The sequence below is a fragment of the Bos mutus genome, chromosome 17, assembly GCF_027580195.1.
Source record: "Bos mutus isolate GX-2022 chromosome 17, NWIPB_WYAK_1.1, whole genome shotgun sequence".
NCBI classification, from domain to species: domain Eukaryota; kingdom Metazoa; phylum Chordata; class Mammalia; order Artiodactyla; family Bovidae; genus Bos; species Bos mutus.
Window position 1 is genome coordinate 43,360,375 of NC_091633.1, and position 16,642 is coordinate 43,377,016.

General features: G+C 40.0%; 1 long non-coding RNA gene across 1 annotated transcript in view; it reads left to right on the forward strand.

The window, feature by feature from the left end:
* Positions 1-12,714, forward strand: part of LOC138991447 (uncharacterized) — a 95,115-nt gene extending 82,401 nt beyond the window's left edge. The window contains exons 3-4 of the long non-coding RNA XR_011467389.1: positions 8,668-8,730; positions 12,585-12,714. This is a non-coding gene — a long non-coding RNA (uncharacterized lncRNA). The remainder of the gene's footprint in view (positions 1-8,667; positions 8,731-12,584) is intronic.
* Positions 12,715-16,642: the final 3,928 nt, after the last annotated feature.

Genomic DNA, 16,642 nt, shown 5'->3' on the forward strand with positions numbered 1-16,642 from the left:
CAAAAGACAACAAAATAATATTTTCACAATGCTAAGATAAAATAACTGAACTACAAAGTCATACACTGATAATCACTAAAGAACATGAGGGGCATAAGAAACATTTCTGGACATATAAGCACTCATATGTAGATTTGTATTTTATTCATTTTTGTGACCGCACCATACAGCTTGCAAGATCTTAGTTCTCTGATCAGGTGCTGAGCCTGTGCCCCGTCCAGCGGAAGCACAGAGCCTTAACCACTGGACCACCAGGGAATTCCCTACAACCAACTCTTCTTAATAAAAGAATTTATAAAGGATGTACTTCAGGAAGAGAAAATTTTTATGCAGAAAGTTTAAGTGTAAGAAAGAATGGACAAGTTGTTAAACATGTAGCTGAATAAATACATAATTGAATAAATCACAAAATTATAATGTCTGATTTTATGTTAATAAAAAGAACTAAAATTTGGACAACAATTACATGTAAAATGAAGGAGAGATGATCAAACGGATGTTAAAGGGATCTAAGGTTCATCTGTTTAAAATTAGAGCAATTGATTAATTTTAATTTGAATATAGATGTTTTTAAAACTTAAACACTAAGAGGGTAGTTATAAGGTATATATACTGTCCAAAACATTAGTGAAAGGAAGTAGGAATAATGATTGATCCAAGAGAAGGCTAGAATTTTTTAAAAAAGAAAAACAGGAACAACACTAAAAAGAAAGGCAAGGACAAGATGTAAATGAAGACAAGAGAAATAACTAGATATATCAAAATTATAATACATACAAGTGGACTAAATATTCCAGCTTAAAGATTGAGATTCTCAATTGGATTGAGAAAAAAATGATAATCTTACCATCTTTATAAGTAACATACCTAAAATTTAAGAGCATATTTTGAAGTATAAGGGTTAAAAATAAAATCAACAAATTTGACAGCTGTATTCTCTAAATTAATATCAAACAAAATATTTTTTAAGGAATGAAGTATCATAAGGGATTAAATAATGAAAGGACAATTCCCAGGACAATATAACAATTTTTAATTTAAATAGGGCTAATAACATAGCTTTAAATTATATAACAAAATTTGACAGAATTGTATTGGGAGAGATAGGTGTAGGAGGAAGTTATATTTGAAATGAGTACCTGTGAAACCTCTAATTACAGATCTTGAAGGGAGTCGGATATAACTGGTCTGTATCTCTAGAGAGAGGTTAGATTTTAAGTCTAAACATTTGAAAGTAAAAGACTGTATTACTCCAAGTTCAATAGATTCTGAGCTTCTTGAGGAGAATTATATATTTAACTTTGTAAGGCCCTTGTGCTTACCACAGTGTCATATACAAGTACTCAATAAAGATTAAATCGACTATATTCTAATAGATAATGATTTTTTTAGGTTGTGCACAGTTTTAGATCTCAGTTCAGTTCAGTCGCTCGGTCATGTCCAACTCTTTGCAACCCCATGAATCGCAGCACGCCAGGCCTCCCTGTCCATCACCAACTCCCAGAGTTCACTCAGACTCATGTCCATCGAGTCAGTGATGCCATCCAGCCATCTCATCCTCTGGCGTCCCCTTCTCCTCCTGTCCCCAATCCCTCCCAGCATCAGAGTCTTTTCCAATGAGTCAACTCTTCGCGTGAGGTGGCCAAAGTACTGGAGTTTCAGCTTCAGCATCATTCCTTCCAAAGAAATCCCAGGGCTGATCCCCTTCAGAATGGACTGGTTGGAGCTCCTTGCAGTCCAAGGGACTCTCAAGAGTCTTCTCCAACACCACAGTTCAAAAGCATCAATTCTTCGGCATTCAGCTTTCTTCACAGACCAACTCTCACATCCATACATGACTACTGGAAAAACCATAGCCTTGACTAGATGGACCTTTGTTGGCAAAGTAATGTCTCTGCTCTTTAATATGCTATCTAGGTTGGTCATAGCTTTTCTTCCAAGGAGTAAGCGTCTTTTAATTTCATGGCTGCAATCACCATCTGCAGTGATTTTGGAGCCCAGAAAAATAAAGTCTGACACTGTTTCCACTGTTTCCCCATCTATTTCCCGTGAAGTGATGGAACCAGATGCCATGATCTTCATTTTCTGAATGTTGAGCTTTAAGCCAACTTTTTCACTCTCCTCTTTCACCTTCATCAAGAGGCTTTTGAGTTCCTCTTCACTGTCTGCCATAAGGGTGGTGTCATCTGCATATCTGAGGTTATTGATATTTCTCCCGGCAATCTTGATTCCAGCTTGTGTTTCTTCCAGTCCAGCGTTTCTCATGATGTACTCTGCATAGAAGTTAAATAAGCACGGTGACAATATACAGCCTTGACGTACTCCTTTTCCTATTTGGAACCAGTCTGTTGTTCCATGTCCAGTTCTAACTGTTGCTTCCTGACCTGCATACAGATTTCTCAAGAGGCAGGTCAGGTGGTCTGGTATTCCCATCTCTTTCAGAATTTCCCACAGTTTATTGTGAAAGTCAAAGGCTTTGGCATAGTCAATAAAGCAGAAATAGATATTTTTCTGGAACTCTCTTGCTTTTTCGATGATCCAATGGATGTTGGCAATTTAATCTCTGTTTCCTCTGGATATTCCTTTAGGAATATTGTAATTCAGTTGAAAGATTTTTTTTTTAACCCAGTAACTTGAGAAAGAGCAATTATTAATTGTCCATAATGAAAGCTAAATTGCCGTGGTATCTGGGTGAAAAGAAAGTTCAACAGAGATGTGAGGTGTTGGAGAAAGCTGTACATAGGTGAAATTATAGTTGGTTCTTGAAAAAAATGGGCATCTTTGGTTGAAAAAAGAGGGAAGAGAACATTTTGGTTTGAGGAATTAACATAAATTATTCAGAAGTAGAAATTATTGCGTGTATTTGTGTGACAGTGATGATGGTAGTTTCACTGAGATTTAAGTATTGAGGAGTGGTAAGAGAAAAAGCTGGATAGATGGTTTTATGAAGTTATATAGGATCTTAAACTTGTTGTTAAGGGTATTGGGATTGCTTCAGCTCAGTTCAGCCGCTCAGTCATGTCTGACTCTTTGTGACCCTGTGGACTGCAGCATGCCAGGCCTCCCTGTCCATCACCAACTCCTGGAGTTTACTCAGACTCATGTCTGTTGAGTCGGTGATGCCATCCAACCATCTCATCTTCTGTTGTCACCTCCTCCTCCCACCTTCAATCTTTCCTAGCATCAGGGTCTTTTTAAATGAGTCAGTTCTTTGCATCAGGTGGCCAAAGTATTGGAGTTTCAGCTTCAGCATCAGTCCTCCCAATGAACACTCAGGACTGATCTCCTTTAGGATGGACTTGTTGGGATTGCTTATGAGGTAATAAAGAATCATGGCTGGCCTGGCATAATATTTTAAGCTATTTCTATGAATAATCTGGAAGTAATGTATGAGAGGGCTTGGAAGAAGAAGAGAATGGTAAGCAGGAAAATCTGTTAAAAATATATTTAAATTAATTCAGGTATAAACTCATAAGGTCCAGGGCTAAGGTAAAACCAGGGAAATGGAAAAAATGGGATAAATTTGAGAGGCATTTAAAAATGACAAAGTTTGGTTTGATTGGGTATAAACAAAACTAGAAATATGTCAAAGTTAAGCCTAGAATCATGGTAGTATCCTGGACAAATGACTAATGTGAAGAAGAGTCAATAATTTATAAATTCAAATTTAGAGATCATAAGGACCTTAGATCAATAACCCCCTATACACAAATGACACCACCCTTATGGCAGAAAGTGATGAAGAACTAAAGAGCCTCTTGATGAAAGTGAAAGAGGAGAGTGAAAAAGTTGGCTTAAAATTCAACATTCAGAAAACTAACATCATGGCATCTGGTCCCATCACTTCATGGCAAATAGATAGGGAAACAATGGAAACAGTGAGAGACATTATTTTGGGGGTCTCCAAAATCACTGTAGATGGTATCTGCAGCCATGAAATTACTTGCTCCTTGGAAGAAAAGCTATGAGAAACCTAGACAGCATATTAAAAAGCAGAGGCATTACTTTACCAACAAAGATTCGTCTAGTCAAAGCTATGGTTTTTCCAGTAGTCATGTATGGTTGTGAGAGTTGTACTATAAAGAAAGCTGAGCACCGAAGAATTGATGCTTTTGAACTGTGGTGTTGGAGAAGACCTTGATAGTCCCTTGGACTGCAAGGAGATCCAACCAGTCCATCCTAAAGGAAGTCAGACCTGAATATTCATTGGAAGGACTGATGCTGAAGCTGAAGCTCCAGTACTTTAGCTACTTGATGTGAAGAACAGACTCATTAGAAAACATCCTGATGCTGGGAAAGATTGAAGGCGGGACGAAAAGGGGATGACAGAAGATGAGATGGTTGGATGGCAGCATCAATGCAATGGACATGGGTTTGAGTAGGCTCTGGGAGTTGGTGATGGACAGAGAAGTCTGGCATGCTGCAGTCCATGGGGTCACAAAGAGCTGGACATGACTGAGTGACTGAACTGAAAGGACCTTAGATCCCTGAGTCGGGATGATCCCCTGGAGAAGGGAAATGCTACCCACTCCAGTATTCTGGCCTGGAGAATTCCATGGACTGTATAGTCCATGGGGTCTCAAAGAGTCAAACATGACTGAGAGACTTTCACTTCGCTTCACTTCAAGGGCTTTAAAAGTTATACTCACAGACACTTATTTTCAAAGATGAGGAAGCTAACATCAGAAAGTTTATGTAATTAGTTCATGGTCATCTCAGTGATTAGCTTTGAGAAAATGACTAGAATCCATGAAGAGATACTCTGAGCAGTTGGGATTGTGCTGCTGGTGGGAATTCATCATTGGATGGATAGGTCTGAGGAGTCATCTGAAAGGCAGAGACATGCAAATGGATATACTCTCCAAAGAGAGATTACCAACAGACAAGAGAAGAGAAATGATGAATGATAAAGTCATAAGGAATCTCCACTGTTAGGAATTCAAACTAGAAGGGAGATGGCTCCCAAAGGAGTTCGGGAAGGATCACATATGAGGACAATCAGAAGTGGCCAGATCCAGATCCTGTAGTGTGTTGCCCTTATGATACATTCAGTCTTTTGTTACTTATTTTATTTTGCATAAAACTCAGTATCCTACTGCATTTTTATGTAAACACCATGACATATTCTGTCAATACTTTATTTCTTGTTGATTTTCTTCCTAAGTATGTCCCTTTATTTCTTTGATTATTAATATTTAATAAGCAAACATGAACTAACATTTCATATTTGAAACATTGACAAAAATCTACCTATGTCCTGCTCTTCCATCCCATCTCTGACTCACTACAAATATAAGCACTATTTTTTTGCATTTTTTATAGTTTTACCACTATATGTGTATATATATATACACCTGCTAAATGAATTTCATAGTTACTTTTTTACTTTAAAGGGGATATTGTTGTTGTTGTTCAGTCGTTAAGTCATGTCCAACTCTGCAACCCCATGGGCTGTGGTACGCCAGGCTTCCCTGTCTTTTCCTATCTCCCAGAGTTTGCTAAAACTCATGTCCATTGAGTCCATGATGCCATGCAACCATCTAGTCCTCTGTTGTCCTCTTCTCCTCCTGCTCTCAATCTTTCCCAGCATCATGGTCTTTTCCAATGAGTTGGCTCTTTGTATCAGGTGGCCAAAAGATTGGAGCTTCAGCTTCAGCATCAGTCCTTTCAATGAATATTCAGCACTGATTTCCTTTAGGATGGATTGGTTTGATCTCCTTGCTGTTCAAGGGACTCTCAAGAGTCTTCTCCAGCATCACAGTCTGAAAGCATCAGTTCTTTGGTGCTCAGTCTTCTTAACTCTCACATCCTATTTGACTTCAGGAAAAACCATAGCTTTGACTATATGGACCTTTTTTGGCAAGTGATGTCTCTGCTTTTTAATATGCTGTCTAGGTTTGTCATAGCTTTTCTTCCAAGGAGCAAGCGTCTTATAATTTCATGGCTGCAGTCACCCTCCATAGTGATTTTGGAGCCCAAGAAAATAAGGTCTGTCATTATTTCCTTTTTTTCTCCTTCTATTTGCCATGAAATGATAACACCAAATGCCATGATCTTAACTTTTTGAATCCTAAGTTTTAAGCCAGCTTTTTTCCTCTCCTTTTACACCTTTATCAAGAGGCTCTTTAGTTTCTCTTTGCTTTCTGCCATTAGATATGCATCATCTGCATATCTGAGGTTTTGGAACTTACTTTTTCACACAGTATTATGTTTAAGATTCATCCATATGGGGGCTTCCCTGGTGGTCCAGTGGCTAAGACTCCAAACTCCCAATGGAAGGAGTCCAGGTTCGATCCCTGGTCAGGGAACTTATACCACATGCCCCAACTAAGACCCAGCACAGCCAAAAAATAAAGATTCATCCATATTGTCATATGTAGCTGTAGTCCATTCATTTTTACTGCTCTGTAATATTTCATATATGACCATATGCCTCACTTTATTTTCCTATATCCAGAAATAGGAAAATTTCCACTTAGCCTATTTCCAGATAGTTTATTTTGAATAGTGCTTCTATGAACATTCTTGTGCTTGTCCCATAGTGTATATTGCAAGGACTTCTATTGGGTATATATCTACTTACATTCATTTAAAACTCTCTTTGTGAAACATAACACATTAGAATGGCATTAGGTGAATTTTCTGACTGTGGAAATTCAAGTCTAAAATAATCAGCATCTTTTCCTAAGGTGAAATATTCAATTACCACCCTAGGAGCCTTATATAGTGCACACTCTAGATAAGGGCTATTTACAAAATGTTTTCTTGGGGAGCAAAATTATAAGCTGGAGTTGGTCACTGATTTTTTTTTCCACTGACCCAATTTAATGTCAATGCTATTTTCAGGATACAAAAGGAAAACTGAGGGCCAGAGGCAAGGAAGACAGGTAACAGGTTAACTGAAGCTTAGCACTGCTTGGCAGCTAGTCCAGAAAAATTCACCTTCATCTTATTTGAGGGTCCTCTTACCTTCCCTAGCAGCCCTCCTTGTGTGAGGGTGAACAATATGAACAAAAAGAAAGAAGGAGAAGGGCTCTGTCAGCTCTGTTCACTCAGAATCGGTTGATTGTCTGCCAAGAAAAGTTTCTCATTTTCAAGAGGTTCTGAGCTTAAAATTCTCATCTCTTTGTGAACACACAAGAAAGAACTCTTCTCTGGCCAGGGATCCTACATGTGTGTATGTGTGTGCACAGAGGCACAGGCAGACGTGCAAAGAAAAAGTGAACACTGGACAGACCCAGAAGCTATACTGCCATTCTCTTTATTATCATTTTCTACTTTTGAAGTGTAACGGATATATTTTCACTTAAATATAAATTGTTAGTATACCATAAATATCAGTCACCTTGTTGCTAAAACTTCCCACTCATTTTTACTTGTAGTAATCTAGATTGAAAATCTACTTAGATTTTTAAGTCAAACCTCCTAATTTCCTGCTTTTACCAAACATCTTAGCCTTTGTGCCCAATGACAGTTTACTCCCTTTCACACCCATCTCACAGGGTTGTCATGATGAAAGAGAAAGAATGGGTATCTGGTTATCTGTGGATGCAGAAATGGAGGACCATCCAAAGGGGTCAGTGAATCAGCAGTGTGACGTGAGCCATATTGGCTTTCAGTGGGGTCTTCTTCGACCAGATCTTTAGGGAAGAATTTTGTGGTCTGTAATTTCTAGTTATTTGCTATACTCCTATTTTCTTCTTGGGAAATGGATTTTTTAAAAAGTTGAATAGTATACACATGGCATGCGTTTCGGTGGAGCATGGTGCCAATGCATTACCAATTATTCCAAGCCCACACACAAAACATACATAAAGAAAGTATTGTTTCTGAATTGCAATGTGCATTATACAAGGAGATATTTAAATCAGGATGGAAACAGCAGAGGTTTCTTCTTTCTTTGGACAGTACTATAAGGCATAAGAATTCCCTTACTATGTCAAACGAGGGTACATTTCTCAATTTGTTTACCACCTCCATTGAAAGGGCTGGATGTAAATTGTATTCAAAAGGTCTGTGCCTACAAGTACATTTCTGTAGAGTAGATATTATTTTGAAATTCTCTGTGCAACACCTATTCAGGATTTATCTGAGCATATTGTTAATATTTAAGTTTTCTAGACTCAGTCCTATGAAATAATATTGCTATCATTGCATGTTTACCCATGTCCAATTTCCTTTAAAAAATATGAAAATTTGACTGCAAATAGAGTAGAAAAGGTGAATTCTTCTTGTAGGAAAAGCATTAACTGGAACATTCTGATTCTTGAAAATTAGTACAGCAATTTTTTTTAACAGATAAAAGAACCTCTTATCTTATGAAGAGCTGCGTTAATTACAGCCTGAAATTCTGTTTCATGCATCCTCTTTCAGAGCCAAGGAGAAAGCAGAAAAGATGTGTGTTGTTGGAAGTCTGTACTCCATTTTCTTTTTTCTTTTTGTAAAATAGCTTTCTGAAAGGTAAATAGTACAGAAATGCCATGAGTTTAGGTGAAACACAGTGCCAAAGCAATACTAATTTTTCCAACAACAGTAGCTATAACTTTAAAAGCAGAAAACAAATTCCAGTGTTATGAGTAACTTTGCTGATCATAATGAAAGAAGATGAAATTTAATGTCAATAGCAGTATGAGTGTAGGAGGTAATTCTATTTCATTTTATTTTCAGAAAAAACAGAAATGGAACATGGTGATACAAGCAAATCAAATACAAGCAAATGAAAAAATCCAGGTAAAGAGTGTAGACATATCTTTGATCTACATTAAGACCATAAGCTTTGGATTCAGAGCTATAAAAAGCAGTTTTCATTTTCATTTAAATTATGTTAAGACCTACAGTTCCCTTATTTCCTCACATTATCCTTTTTGGGTGATAGTGATCAACTAAATACACGGCTATATAAGAGGGACATGGGAATAATCTATTGAGCAGATATTCTCTATAATGGCAATACTATTGTACACGCAAAGTTCACCATGCTTCCTGTTTTCTTTGCCCCTCTTCATGAGCTTTGTCCCCTTTCCTATTTAGCAACAACCCTTGCCCAAGCTTTGTCCAATGATTGGTTTAAGTCCAGTATACGTGTGCATACAAGCCTGCTATATAGTGGTGGTGTCTACATGCTTAGTGTTAGGGGTAAATTCTTTCATTTTTTAATGCATCTAAAAAGAAGCCATGATATTTGTATGCACTAGTACTAGAGACTACACTCTCCATAACACATCCAGGGAAAAGATCAGGTCAAATGGAATACTTAAAAGATATGAAAGAATTTAAAGTAGCAGCTGCTGCTGCTGCTAAGTTGCTTCAGTCATGTCCGACTCTGTGCAACCCCATAGATGGCAGCCCACCAGGCTCCCCCGTCCCTGGGATTCTCCAGGCAAGAACACTGGAGTGGGTTGCCATTTCCTTCTCCAATGCATGAAAGGGAAAAGTGAAAGTGAAGTTGCTCAGTCGTGTCTGACTCTTAGCAACCCCATGGACTGCAGCCTACCAGGCTCCTCCGTCCATGGGATTTTCCAGGCAAGAGTACTGGAGTGGGGTGCCATTGCCTTCTCCAAAAGTAGCAGCAAGCAAGTCTAATTCTATGAGATAAAACACAAGTAACTAAATGGCAATGCACTCCAGTATTCTTGCCTAGAGAATCCTGTGGACAGAGGAGCCTGGTGGGCTGCTGTTTATAAGGTCGCACAGAGTCGGACATGACTGAAGTGACTTAGCATGCATGCATGCATGCATTGGAAAAGGAAATGGCAACCCACTCCAGTATTCTTGCCTGGAGAATCCCAGGCACAGAGGAGCCTGGTGGGCTGTCGTCTATGGGGTCGCATGGAGTTGGACGTGACTAAAGCAATCACGATGATGTGATCACTGACCTAGAGCCAGACATCCTGGAATGTGAAGTCAAGTGGGCCTTAGAAAGCATCACTATGAACAAAGCTAGTGGAGGTGATGGAATTCCAGTTGAGCTATTTCAAATCCTGAAAGACGATGCTGTGAAAGTGCTACACTCAATATGCCAGCAAATTTGGAAAACTCAGCAGTGCCCACAGGACTGGAAAAGGTCAGTTTTCATTCTAATCCCAAAAAAGGCAATGCCAAAGAATGCTCAAACTACCGCACAATTACACTCATCTCACACACTAGTAAAGTAATGCTCAAAATTCTCCAAGCCAGGCTTCAGCAATACGTGAACCATGAACTTCCACATGTTCAACCTGGTTTTAAAAAAGGCAGAGGAACCAGAGATCAAATTGCCAACATCCACTGGATCATCGAAAAAGCAAGAGAGTTCCAGAAAAACATCTGTTTCTGCTTTATTGACTCTGCCAAAGCCTTTGACTGTGTGGATCACAATAAACTGTGGAAAATTCTGAAAGAGGTGGGAATACCAGACCACCTGACCTGCCTCTTGAGAAACCTATATGCAGGTCAGGAATCAACAGTTAGGATTGGACATGGAACAACAGACTGGTTCCAGATAGGAAAAGGAGTACGTCAAGGCTGTATATTGTCACCCTGCTTATTTAACTTCTATGCAGAGTACATCATGAGAAACACTGGGCTGGAAGAAGCACAAGCTGGAATCAAGATTGCCGGGAGAAATATCAATAACCCCAGATATGCAGCTGACACCACCCTTATGGCAGAAAGTGAAGAAGAACTCAAAAGCCTCTTGATGAAAGTGAAAGAGGAGAGTGAAAAAGTTGGCTTAAAGCTCAACATTCAGAAAACAAAGATCATGGCATCTGGTCCCATCACTTCATGGGAAATACATGGGGAAACAGTGTCAGACTTTATTTTTCTGTGCTCCAAAATCACTGCAGATGGTGACTGCAGCCATGAAATTAAAAGACACTTGCTCCTTGGAAGAAAAGCTATGACCAACCTAGATAGCATATTCAAAAGCAGAGACATTACTTTGCCAACAAAGATCCATCTAGTCAAGGCTATGGTTTTTCCAGTGGTCATGTATGGATGTGAGAGTTGGACTGTGAAGAAAGCTGAGCACCAAAGAATTGATGCTTTTGAACTGTGGTGTTGGAGAAGACTCTTGAGAGTCCCTTGGACTGCAAGGAGATCCAACCAGTCCATTCTAAAGGAGATCAGTCCTGGGATTTCTTTGGAAGGAATGATGCTAAAGCTGAAACTCCAGTACTTTGGCCACCTCATGCGAAGAGTTGACTCACTGGAAAAGATTTTGATGCTGGGAGGGATTGGGGGCAGGAGGAGAAGGGGACACCAGAGGGTGAGATGGCTGGATGGCATTACCAACTCAATGGACATGAGTCTGAGTGAACTCCGGGAGTTGGTGATGGACAGGGAGGCCTGGCGTGCTGCAGGGTCACAAAGAGTCGGACACAACTGAGCAACTGAACTGAACTGAAGCGACTTAGCATGCATGCATGCACCAATCTTATTACTCTTCTGTAAAAGTTCTAGGTAAATGAACATGTTGAGTCTGGTAAAATAACTTGAGTCTAATAGGGAATTGAAAGTCATCAAGTTAAAGTCAGTGCCCTTTGGTGCTCAGAATGGGTTCACATTTACAAATGGTGTTACCTGATGTAGTAGAAAGAGCCCCACATACCTAGATTTGAATTTCGGATCTGTGGTTGATTGGCTGGTGACTTTGGCCAAGTGACCTTCTGATCCTCAGTACTTCTCCACAATGAGAGAAAATGAAGTTTAGCTGCAGAGCTGTTGGTAAGGATAGCTATTCATTGGGTAGCTGTTCTATAAAGTGTCTAGAAGGGTGCCTGACACATATGGGCTCAAATGTAAACATATGGGCTCAAAAGTAAGTTGCTTTTGTTTTTACTATTATTATGCATTTTGACACACTGCTTTTCTGTCAAATGCCTCTAATATTATAATGAATATAAAGACCCCATTGAACCTGAAATCATAAGTAAGATAATAAAATGCCTTAAATTTAGAGAACACTTTTGATCCAGAGTACTCAAAATCCTCCCCTTCTAATTTCTCCTCCGATTAGTTTTGTAAAGTGAAAGGAATACTCTTGTGAGCACATCCAGGAGCAGGGGTGAGACGGGATATCACTGCCTGGCTGCACCACTTTTACCAGCCAATCCAGGCTAAGTGAAGGGACAGAACGGCATCAGGAGGAAGGTGGACAAAAGGAAACAAGGAGTGAAGTCTTCACATCTTAGGCCACCAGGGATGTCTCAGAGGATCCCATCCACTTACACATAATGCAAATCAATTTGAGTCACCTGCTGAAAAATAAATAAATAATTTGGAAAATGTTGCAATATATACAGAAGCTAAGAAGGAAGGCAAAGACGTGGGATCCTCTCAAATATCATTTTTAAAAACATTTTGTCCAGAATTAGCCCAGTCATTGCTTCCCTTCTCGGCTTTTCTCAAGCTGTCAAAAGAGAGCCAAACTTAGTTCTTAGTTCCTTCAGGTTTCCTGCTGGCTGCCAAATAGTATGAGGCCCTTCATCTCCTCCCTGGTGTCGCAATCCTTCACAGTTGCTTCATCCACCAACTGCCTCACGCCAACACTTTGCCTACTGTTTTCTTCTCTGTCTCTGCTTCCTGTGTGGCCACTTGGCCAGTCTGCCAGCAGCGGATTGGCCCAGAACAGCAGGCCGTCACGTGACCAAGTCCCAGCCTCTGCGCAGCACCCACGTCTGAATTTCCATGACGCACCTGCTGCCGTCACATTGGCTCTCAAGTAAGTCAGTGGTCAAATCTTTTCCAAAAGTGGTTTTGACAGAGAACAGCTTAAATCACCAAAGATGTTGACAAACGCACTGTTATCTAGGAGAGTGAGTAAAGCAACTCATTTGAAGGACAGGAACAGATAAGGCCCACCTCTTTGTCTCCTTGCCTTTTGACACTGATATTCCTGTGGAGACAAAGGGAAAGAATGGAAAGGAAACAAAGGCAAATCTTTAGCGCTGGCTGTCCCAGGGTTGATTAGGATGCTGATCTGTGTGGCAGGTTTCTAGGTTCTCACCCAACTTCTTGGCTGCTATTCAAAGGATTTAACAGCGCGCTTTGTAAATAGTGGTGTACAAAGCTGTTCTAAAAATAGTACATTTCCAGGGTCTGAATTGGGTGAGTGGAATGAGTGGCAATGACTGTATTGTACAAGACAGATTACAAGCAAGTTACTCGATGGTACTTGATATGCAGGGTTATTCACATCCTTCCTCTGGCTTGGTTAAATAATGCAAACACATTTACCAGCGTACATGATCATTTTGTTTATTTGTGCTCTGGAGAACTCGTGTGTGTTTATGACTGACAAATGTACGTGTTCTATTTTCTGACAATCAAACAAAGCTCTTGCGATGAGGTAAATAGCTGAGTTAAATAGTGGAGCCGACACTCCTGAGAATCGCTGATGTGACACTATGGTGGTTGTTAATGACAGGTTTCCTGCTGCGCTTTCTGCCCGAAAGGATTTTTGCTGAAGGTGGGAATCAACAAGAGGCTCTGATGACTAGGGGGACTGCTGGGTCTGGCTAAAATCTCTCTGGAAACCATGTGCGTGAAAGCTTGTGCCTCATAAGTAATTTTTCACCGAGGGAGCTACTGCTCTTGTTCTTTCTCGCCCTGGCGCCTGTGGTTGGGCTGCTTGGGACCTCAGAGAGTAGCACAGTCCTTGCTGTCAACTACTGCAAAAGGCAGATCAGAGGTACTTTACACAGAAGACTCAGGCTCAGGGAGAGCCCCAACAGAACTTTAAATAAGGACATAATTACCTGAAATGAGATGCTGTGATGTGTTTGCAGTCATTTGAAAGCAAAAGACACCCCTTCTATTTTCAGCTATAAGTGGTGCTTGTTCCTATACATTCTGAGAAGAGAAATGTTCTCTTACCAAAATGCAATATAATTATTTCTTACATAAATAGTTGTCTTTCAGGCAGTTTGGAGATGCTCTTTTTTAATATCAGTAACAATGTGGAAAGTCTTAGGTGAAGCCCTGGATTGTTCTGACAGGTCAATTTCCTCTTAGAAGTCAGAAACTGAGAATAGGGACAGCTCTTGAAGGAGTCAGACCAGGGAAACACATTAAAGAGGATTAAAAAAAAACCCCTCAGCCTGTCACTTTAGCAAACATTTCTCCTACCCAAATTTCATGCCTATAACTTGATACAGTCTTGGGTAGATTGGCTGTGACAGTCCGGAAGTGTACATTTTGACACTCCTCTCTCCCCTACTTTTGTATGACTTTGGGAAAGGTCCAAAAACTCTTTGACTCTCCAGTTTTCTCATCCATGAAATGGTTAGAATAATATCTGCCTCACTGTGAGGATTAAATTAGGTAATGTATGCAATGTTCTTGGCCCATGGTAGTAAATGGGATGCAGTGAGCATTCCTGGACATAGCCTCTCACCTGCCTAATAACATCCTAGTCTCACTCAAAATAGGTATCATCTAATAGGCTGAACACTATTCAAATGTCCAATTCCTTTTGAGAACTACCACCCTCATCATTATTATTTTCCTGGTTGTTGAAGAATGAACAGTCCAGACAGCATTCAATCAGAAGTTCCTGGCATTTGCGTCTTTATCAATATCTAACTGATAATGGGTGTTAGGGCTTACCTGGTGGCTCAGACAGTAAAGAATCTGCTTGCAGTGTAGGAGACCTGGGTTCCATCCATGGGTCAGGAGGATCCCCTGGAGAAGGGAATGGCTACCCACTCCAATATTCTTGCGTGGAGAATCCCATGTACAGAGGAGCTTTGTGGGCTACAGTCCATGAGGTCTCTAAGAGTGATACACGACTGAGCAACTAACACAATGGGGGTTAATTTCTCTTTGGAGCTGCCTTGGAAGATAACATAAACCATGATTCCAGCCATGGAATTTCCTCAATCTGGCTTTTATTTCTTATGCAAAGGAATTATGGTTTTTCCCCCCTAATAGGTGGATATTTGCTTACATCCCTAGAGAGTCAGAAAAATGATATAGATTTCATTTCTTGTTTGAGACTGATTTTTTTTCAAACAGATAAAAGAATATAACTGAGTAGATTATTGGAGGGCACATTGTCAAGCGTGAACAAAGTGAGCTCTAAAAGAGCCTAATGCAGTTATAAGGGGATGAAGGCCAGGTAACATCCTCAAAGTCATGGTCACAGCTAAAACCCTTACCCACCATGTTTGTGAAGTTAAGAAGGGCATATGAGGTGGCTCTATAAATGGAAAGATAAAACTGTGTAAAATAAAGTATGAGTGGTACCTCTGCTAGTGACTATTTTCAAGATTGGCTTTCAGTCTCTGTGCTACAGTGTTCTATAAATTTATTCTACAAAGAAGATGGTTAGTGATCATCATCCAAAGTTAATTAAGTTCCTATAAACAAAATCTCAGCCAAATATGTGAAAATATTGGAATTGACCTTTTTTAAATAAAGCTTTCACATCAGTATACTTAAAAATCATATTGAAAAGACAAAGGATTTTGAAAAATGTCCAACTTTCATTTTCACTGGCCAAACTGAATTAATTCTTCTGTTTTCTCTTCAGAGGGGCACAGTGTTGCCTCTAAGGGGCTTCTCTTCTCAAAGGGATAAAATGTACAAACTCAGCAACTGAAAGAATGACACTTTCAATTCATTTGAGATTTGTTTTGCTTTTCTGTTTTATTGTAAGCCTATCTGCTAATGTGCTGACTGTGTTCTAGGCATTGAGAGGAATTAAAAGCTGTCACTGTGCTAATGGATCTTGTTGAGGGTGAAATGACTTTCATCTGAAAACTATTGTACTCAAGACAGTGTCCATAAGTCTCCAATTAAATTTAATCAACCGCTAGTATAATGCCAGAGATCTACAAGGCTGTGTATGGTTAACAGCAGTAGGCTGGTGTGGCAGAGAAGTGGAATTTAGTAAAGGTAGATGAGGGTGGCTGTGGGCTAAATTATGTGCCCCCTAATTCATATGTTAAATTCTAATCCTTATACCTCAGAATGGGACTGTATTTGGTATAGGGTCTTTAAAGAAATATGAGTCCATTAGCATGGGCCCTAATCCAATGTGACTAGTATCCTTCTCAAAGAAGATTGAGGATGCAGAGACACATAGAGGAGAGGTCACATGAAGACACAAGGAGAAGACAGTCATCTGCAAGCCCCGAGGAGAGGTCCCAGAAGAAACCAGCTCTGCTGACCCCTTGATCTTGGACTTTTAGCATCCAGAATTGCAAGGAAATAAGTTTATCAGTTTACTGCGTGAGCCACACAGTCTGGGGTACTTTCTTTATTTATGGGAGCCTGTGTAGACTAATACAGTGGCCTTTAAGGATGAGTAAGATTTGCTTAGGTTGAGAAAAGAGGGCAAGTAGGAGAAGGCAATGGCACACCACTCCAATACTCTTGCCTGGAAAATCCCATGGATGGAGGAGCCTGGTGGGCTGCAGTCCATAGTGTCGCTAAGAGTCGGACACAACTGAGCGACTTCACTTTCACTTTTCACTTTCATGCATTGGAGAAGGAAATGGCAACCCACTCCAGTGTTCTTGCCTGGAGAATCCCAGGGACGGGGGAGCCTGGTGGGCTGCCGTCTCTGGGGTCGCACAGAGTCGAACACGACTGAAGTTACTTAACAGCAGCAGCAGCAGGTGCTACACTTCTGTCTTTCCTGTTCTTATTTGGATTT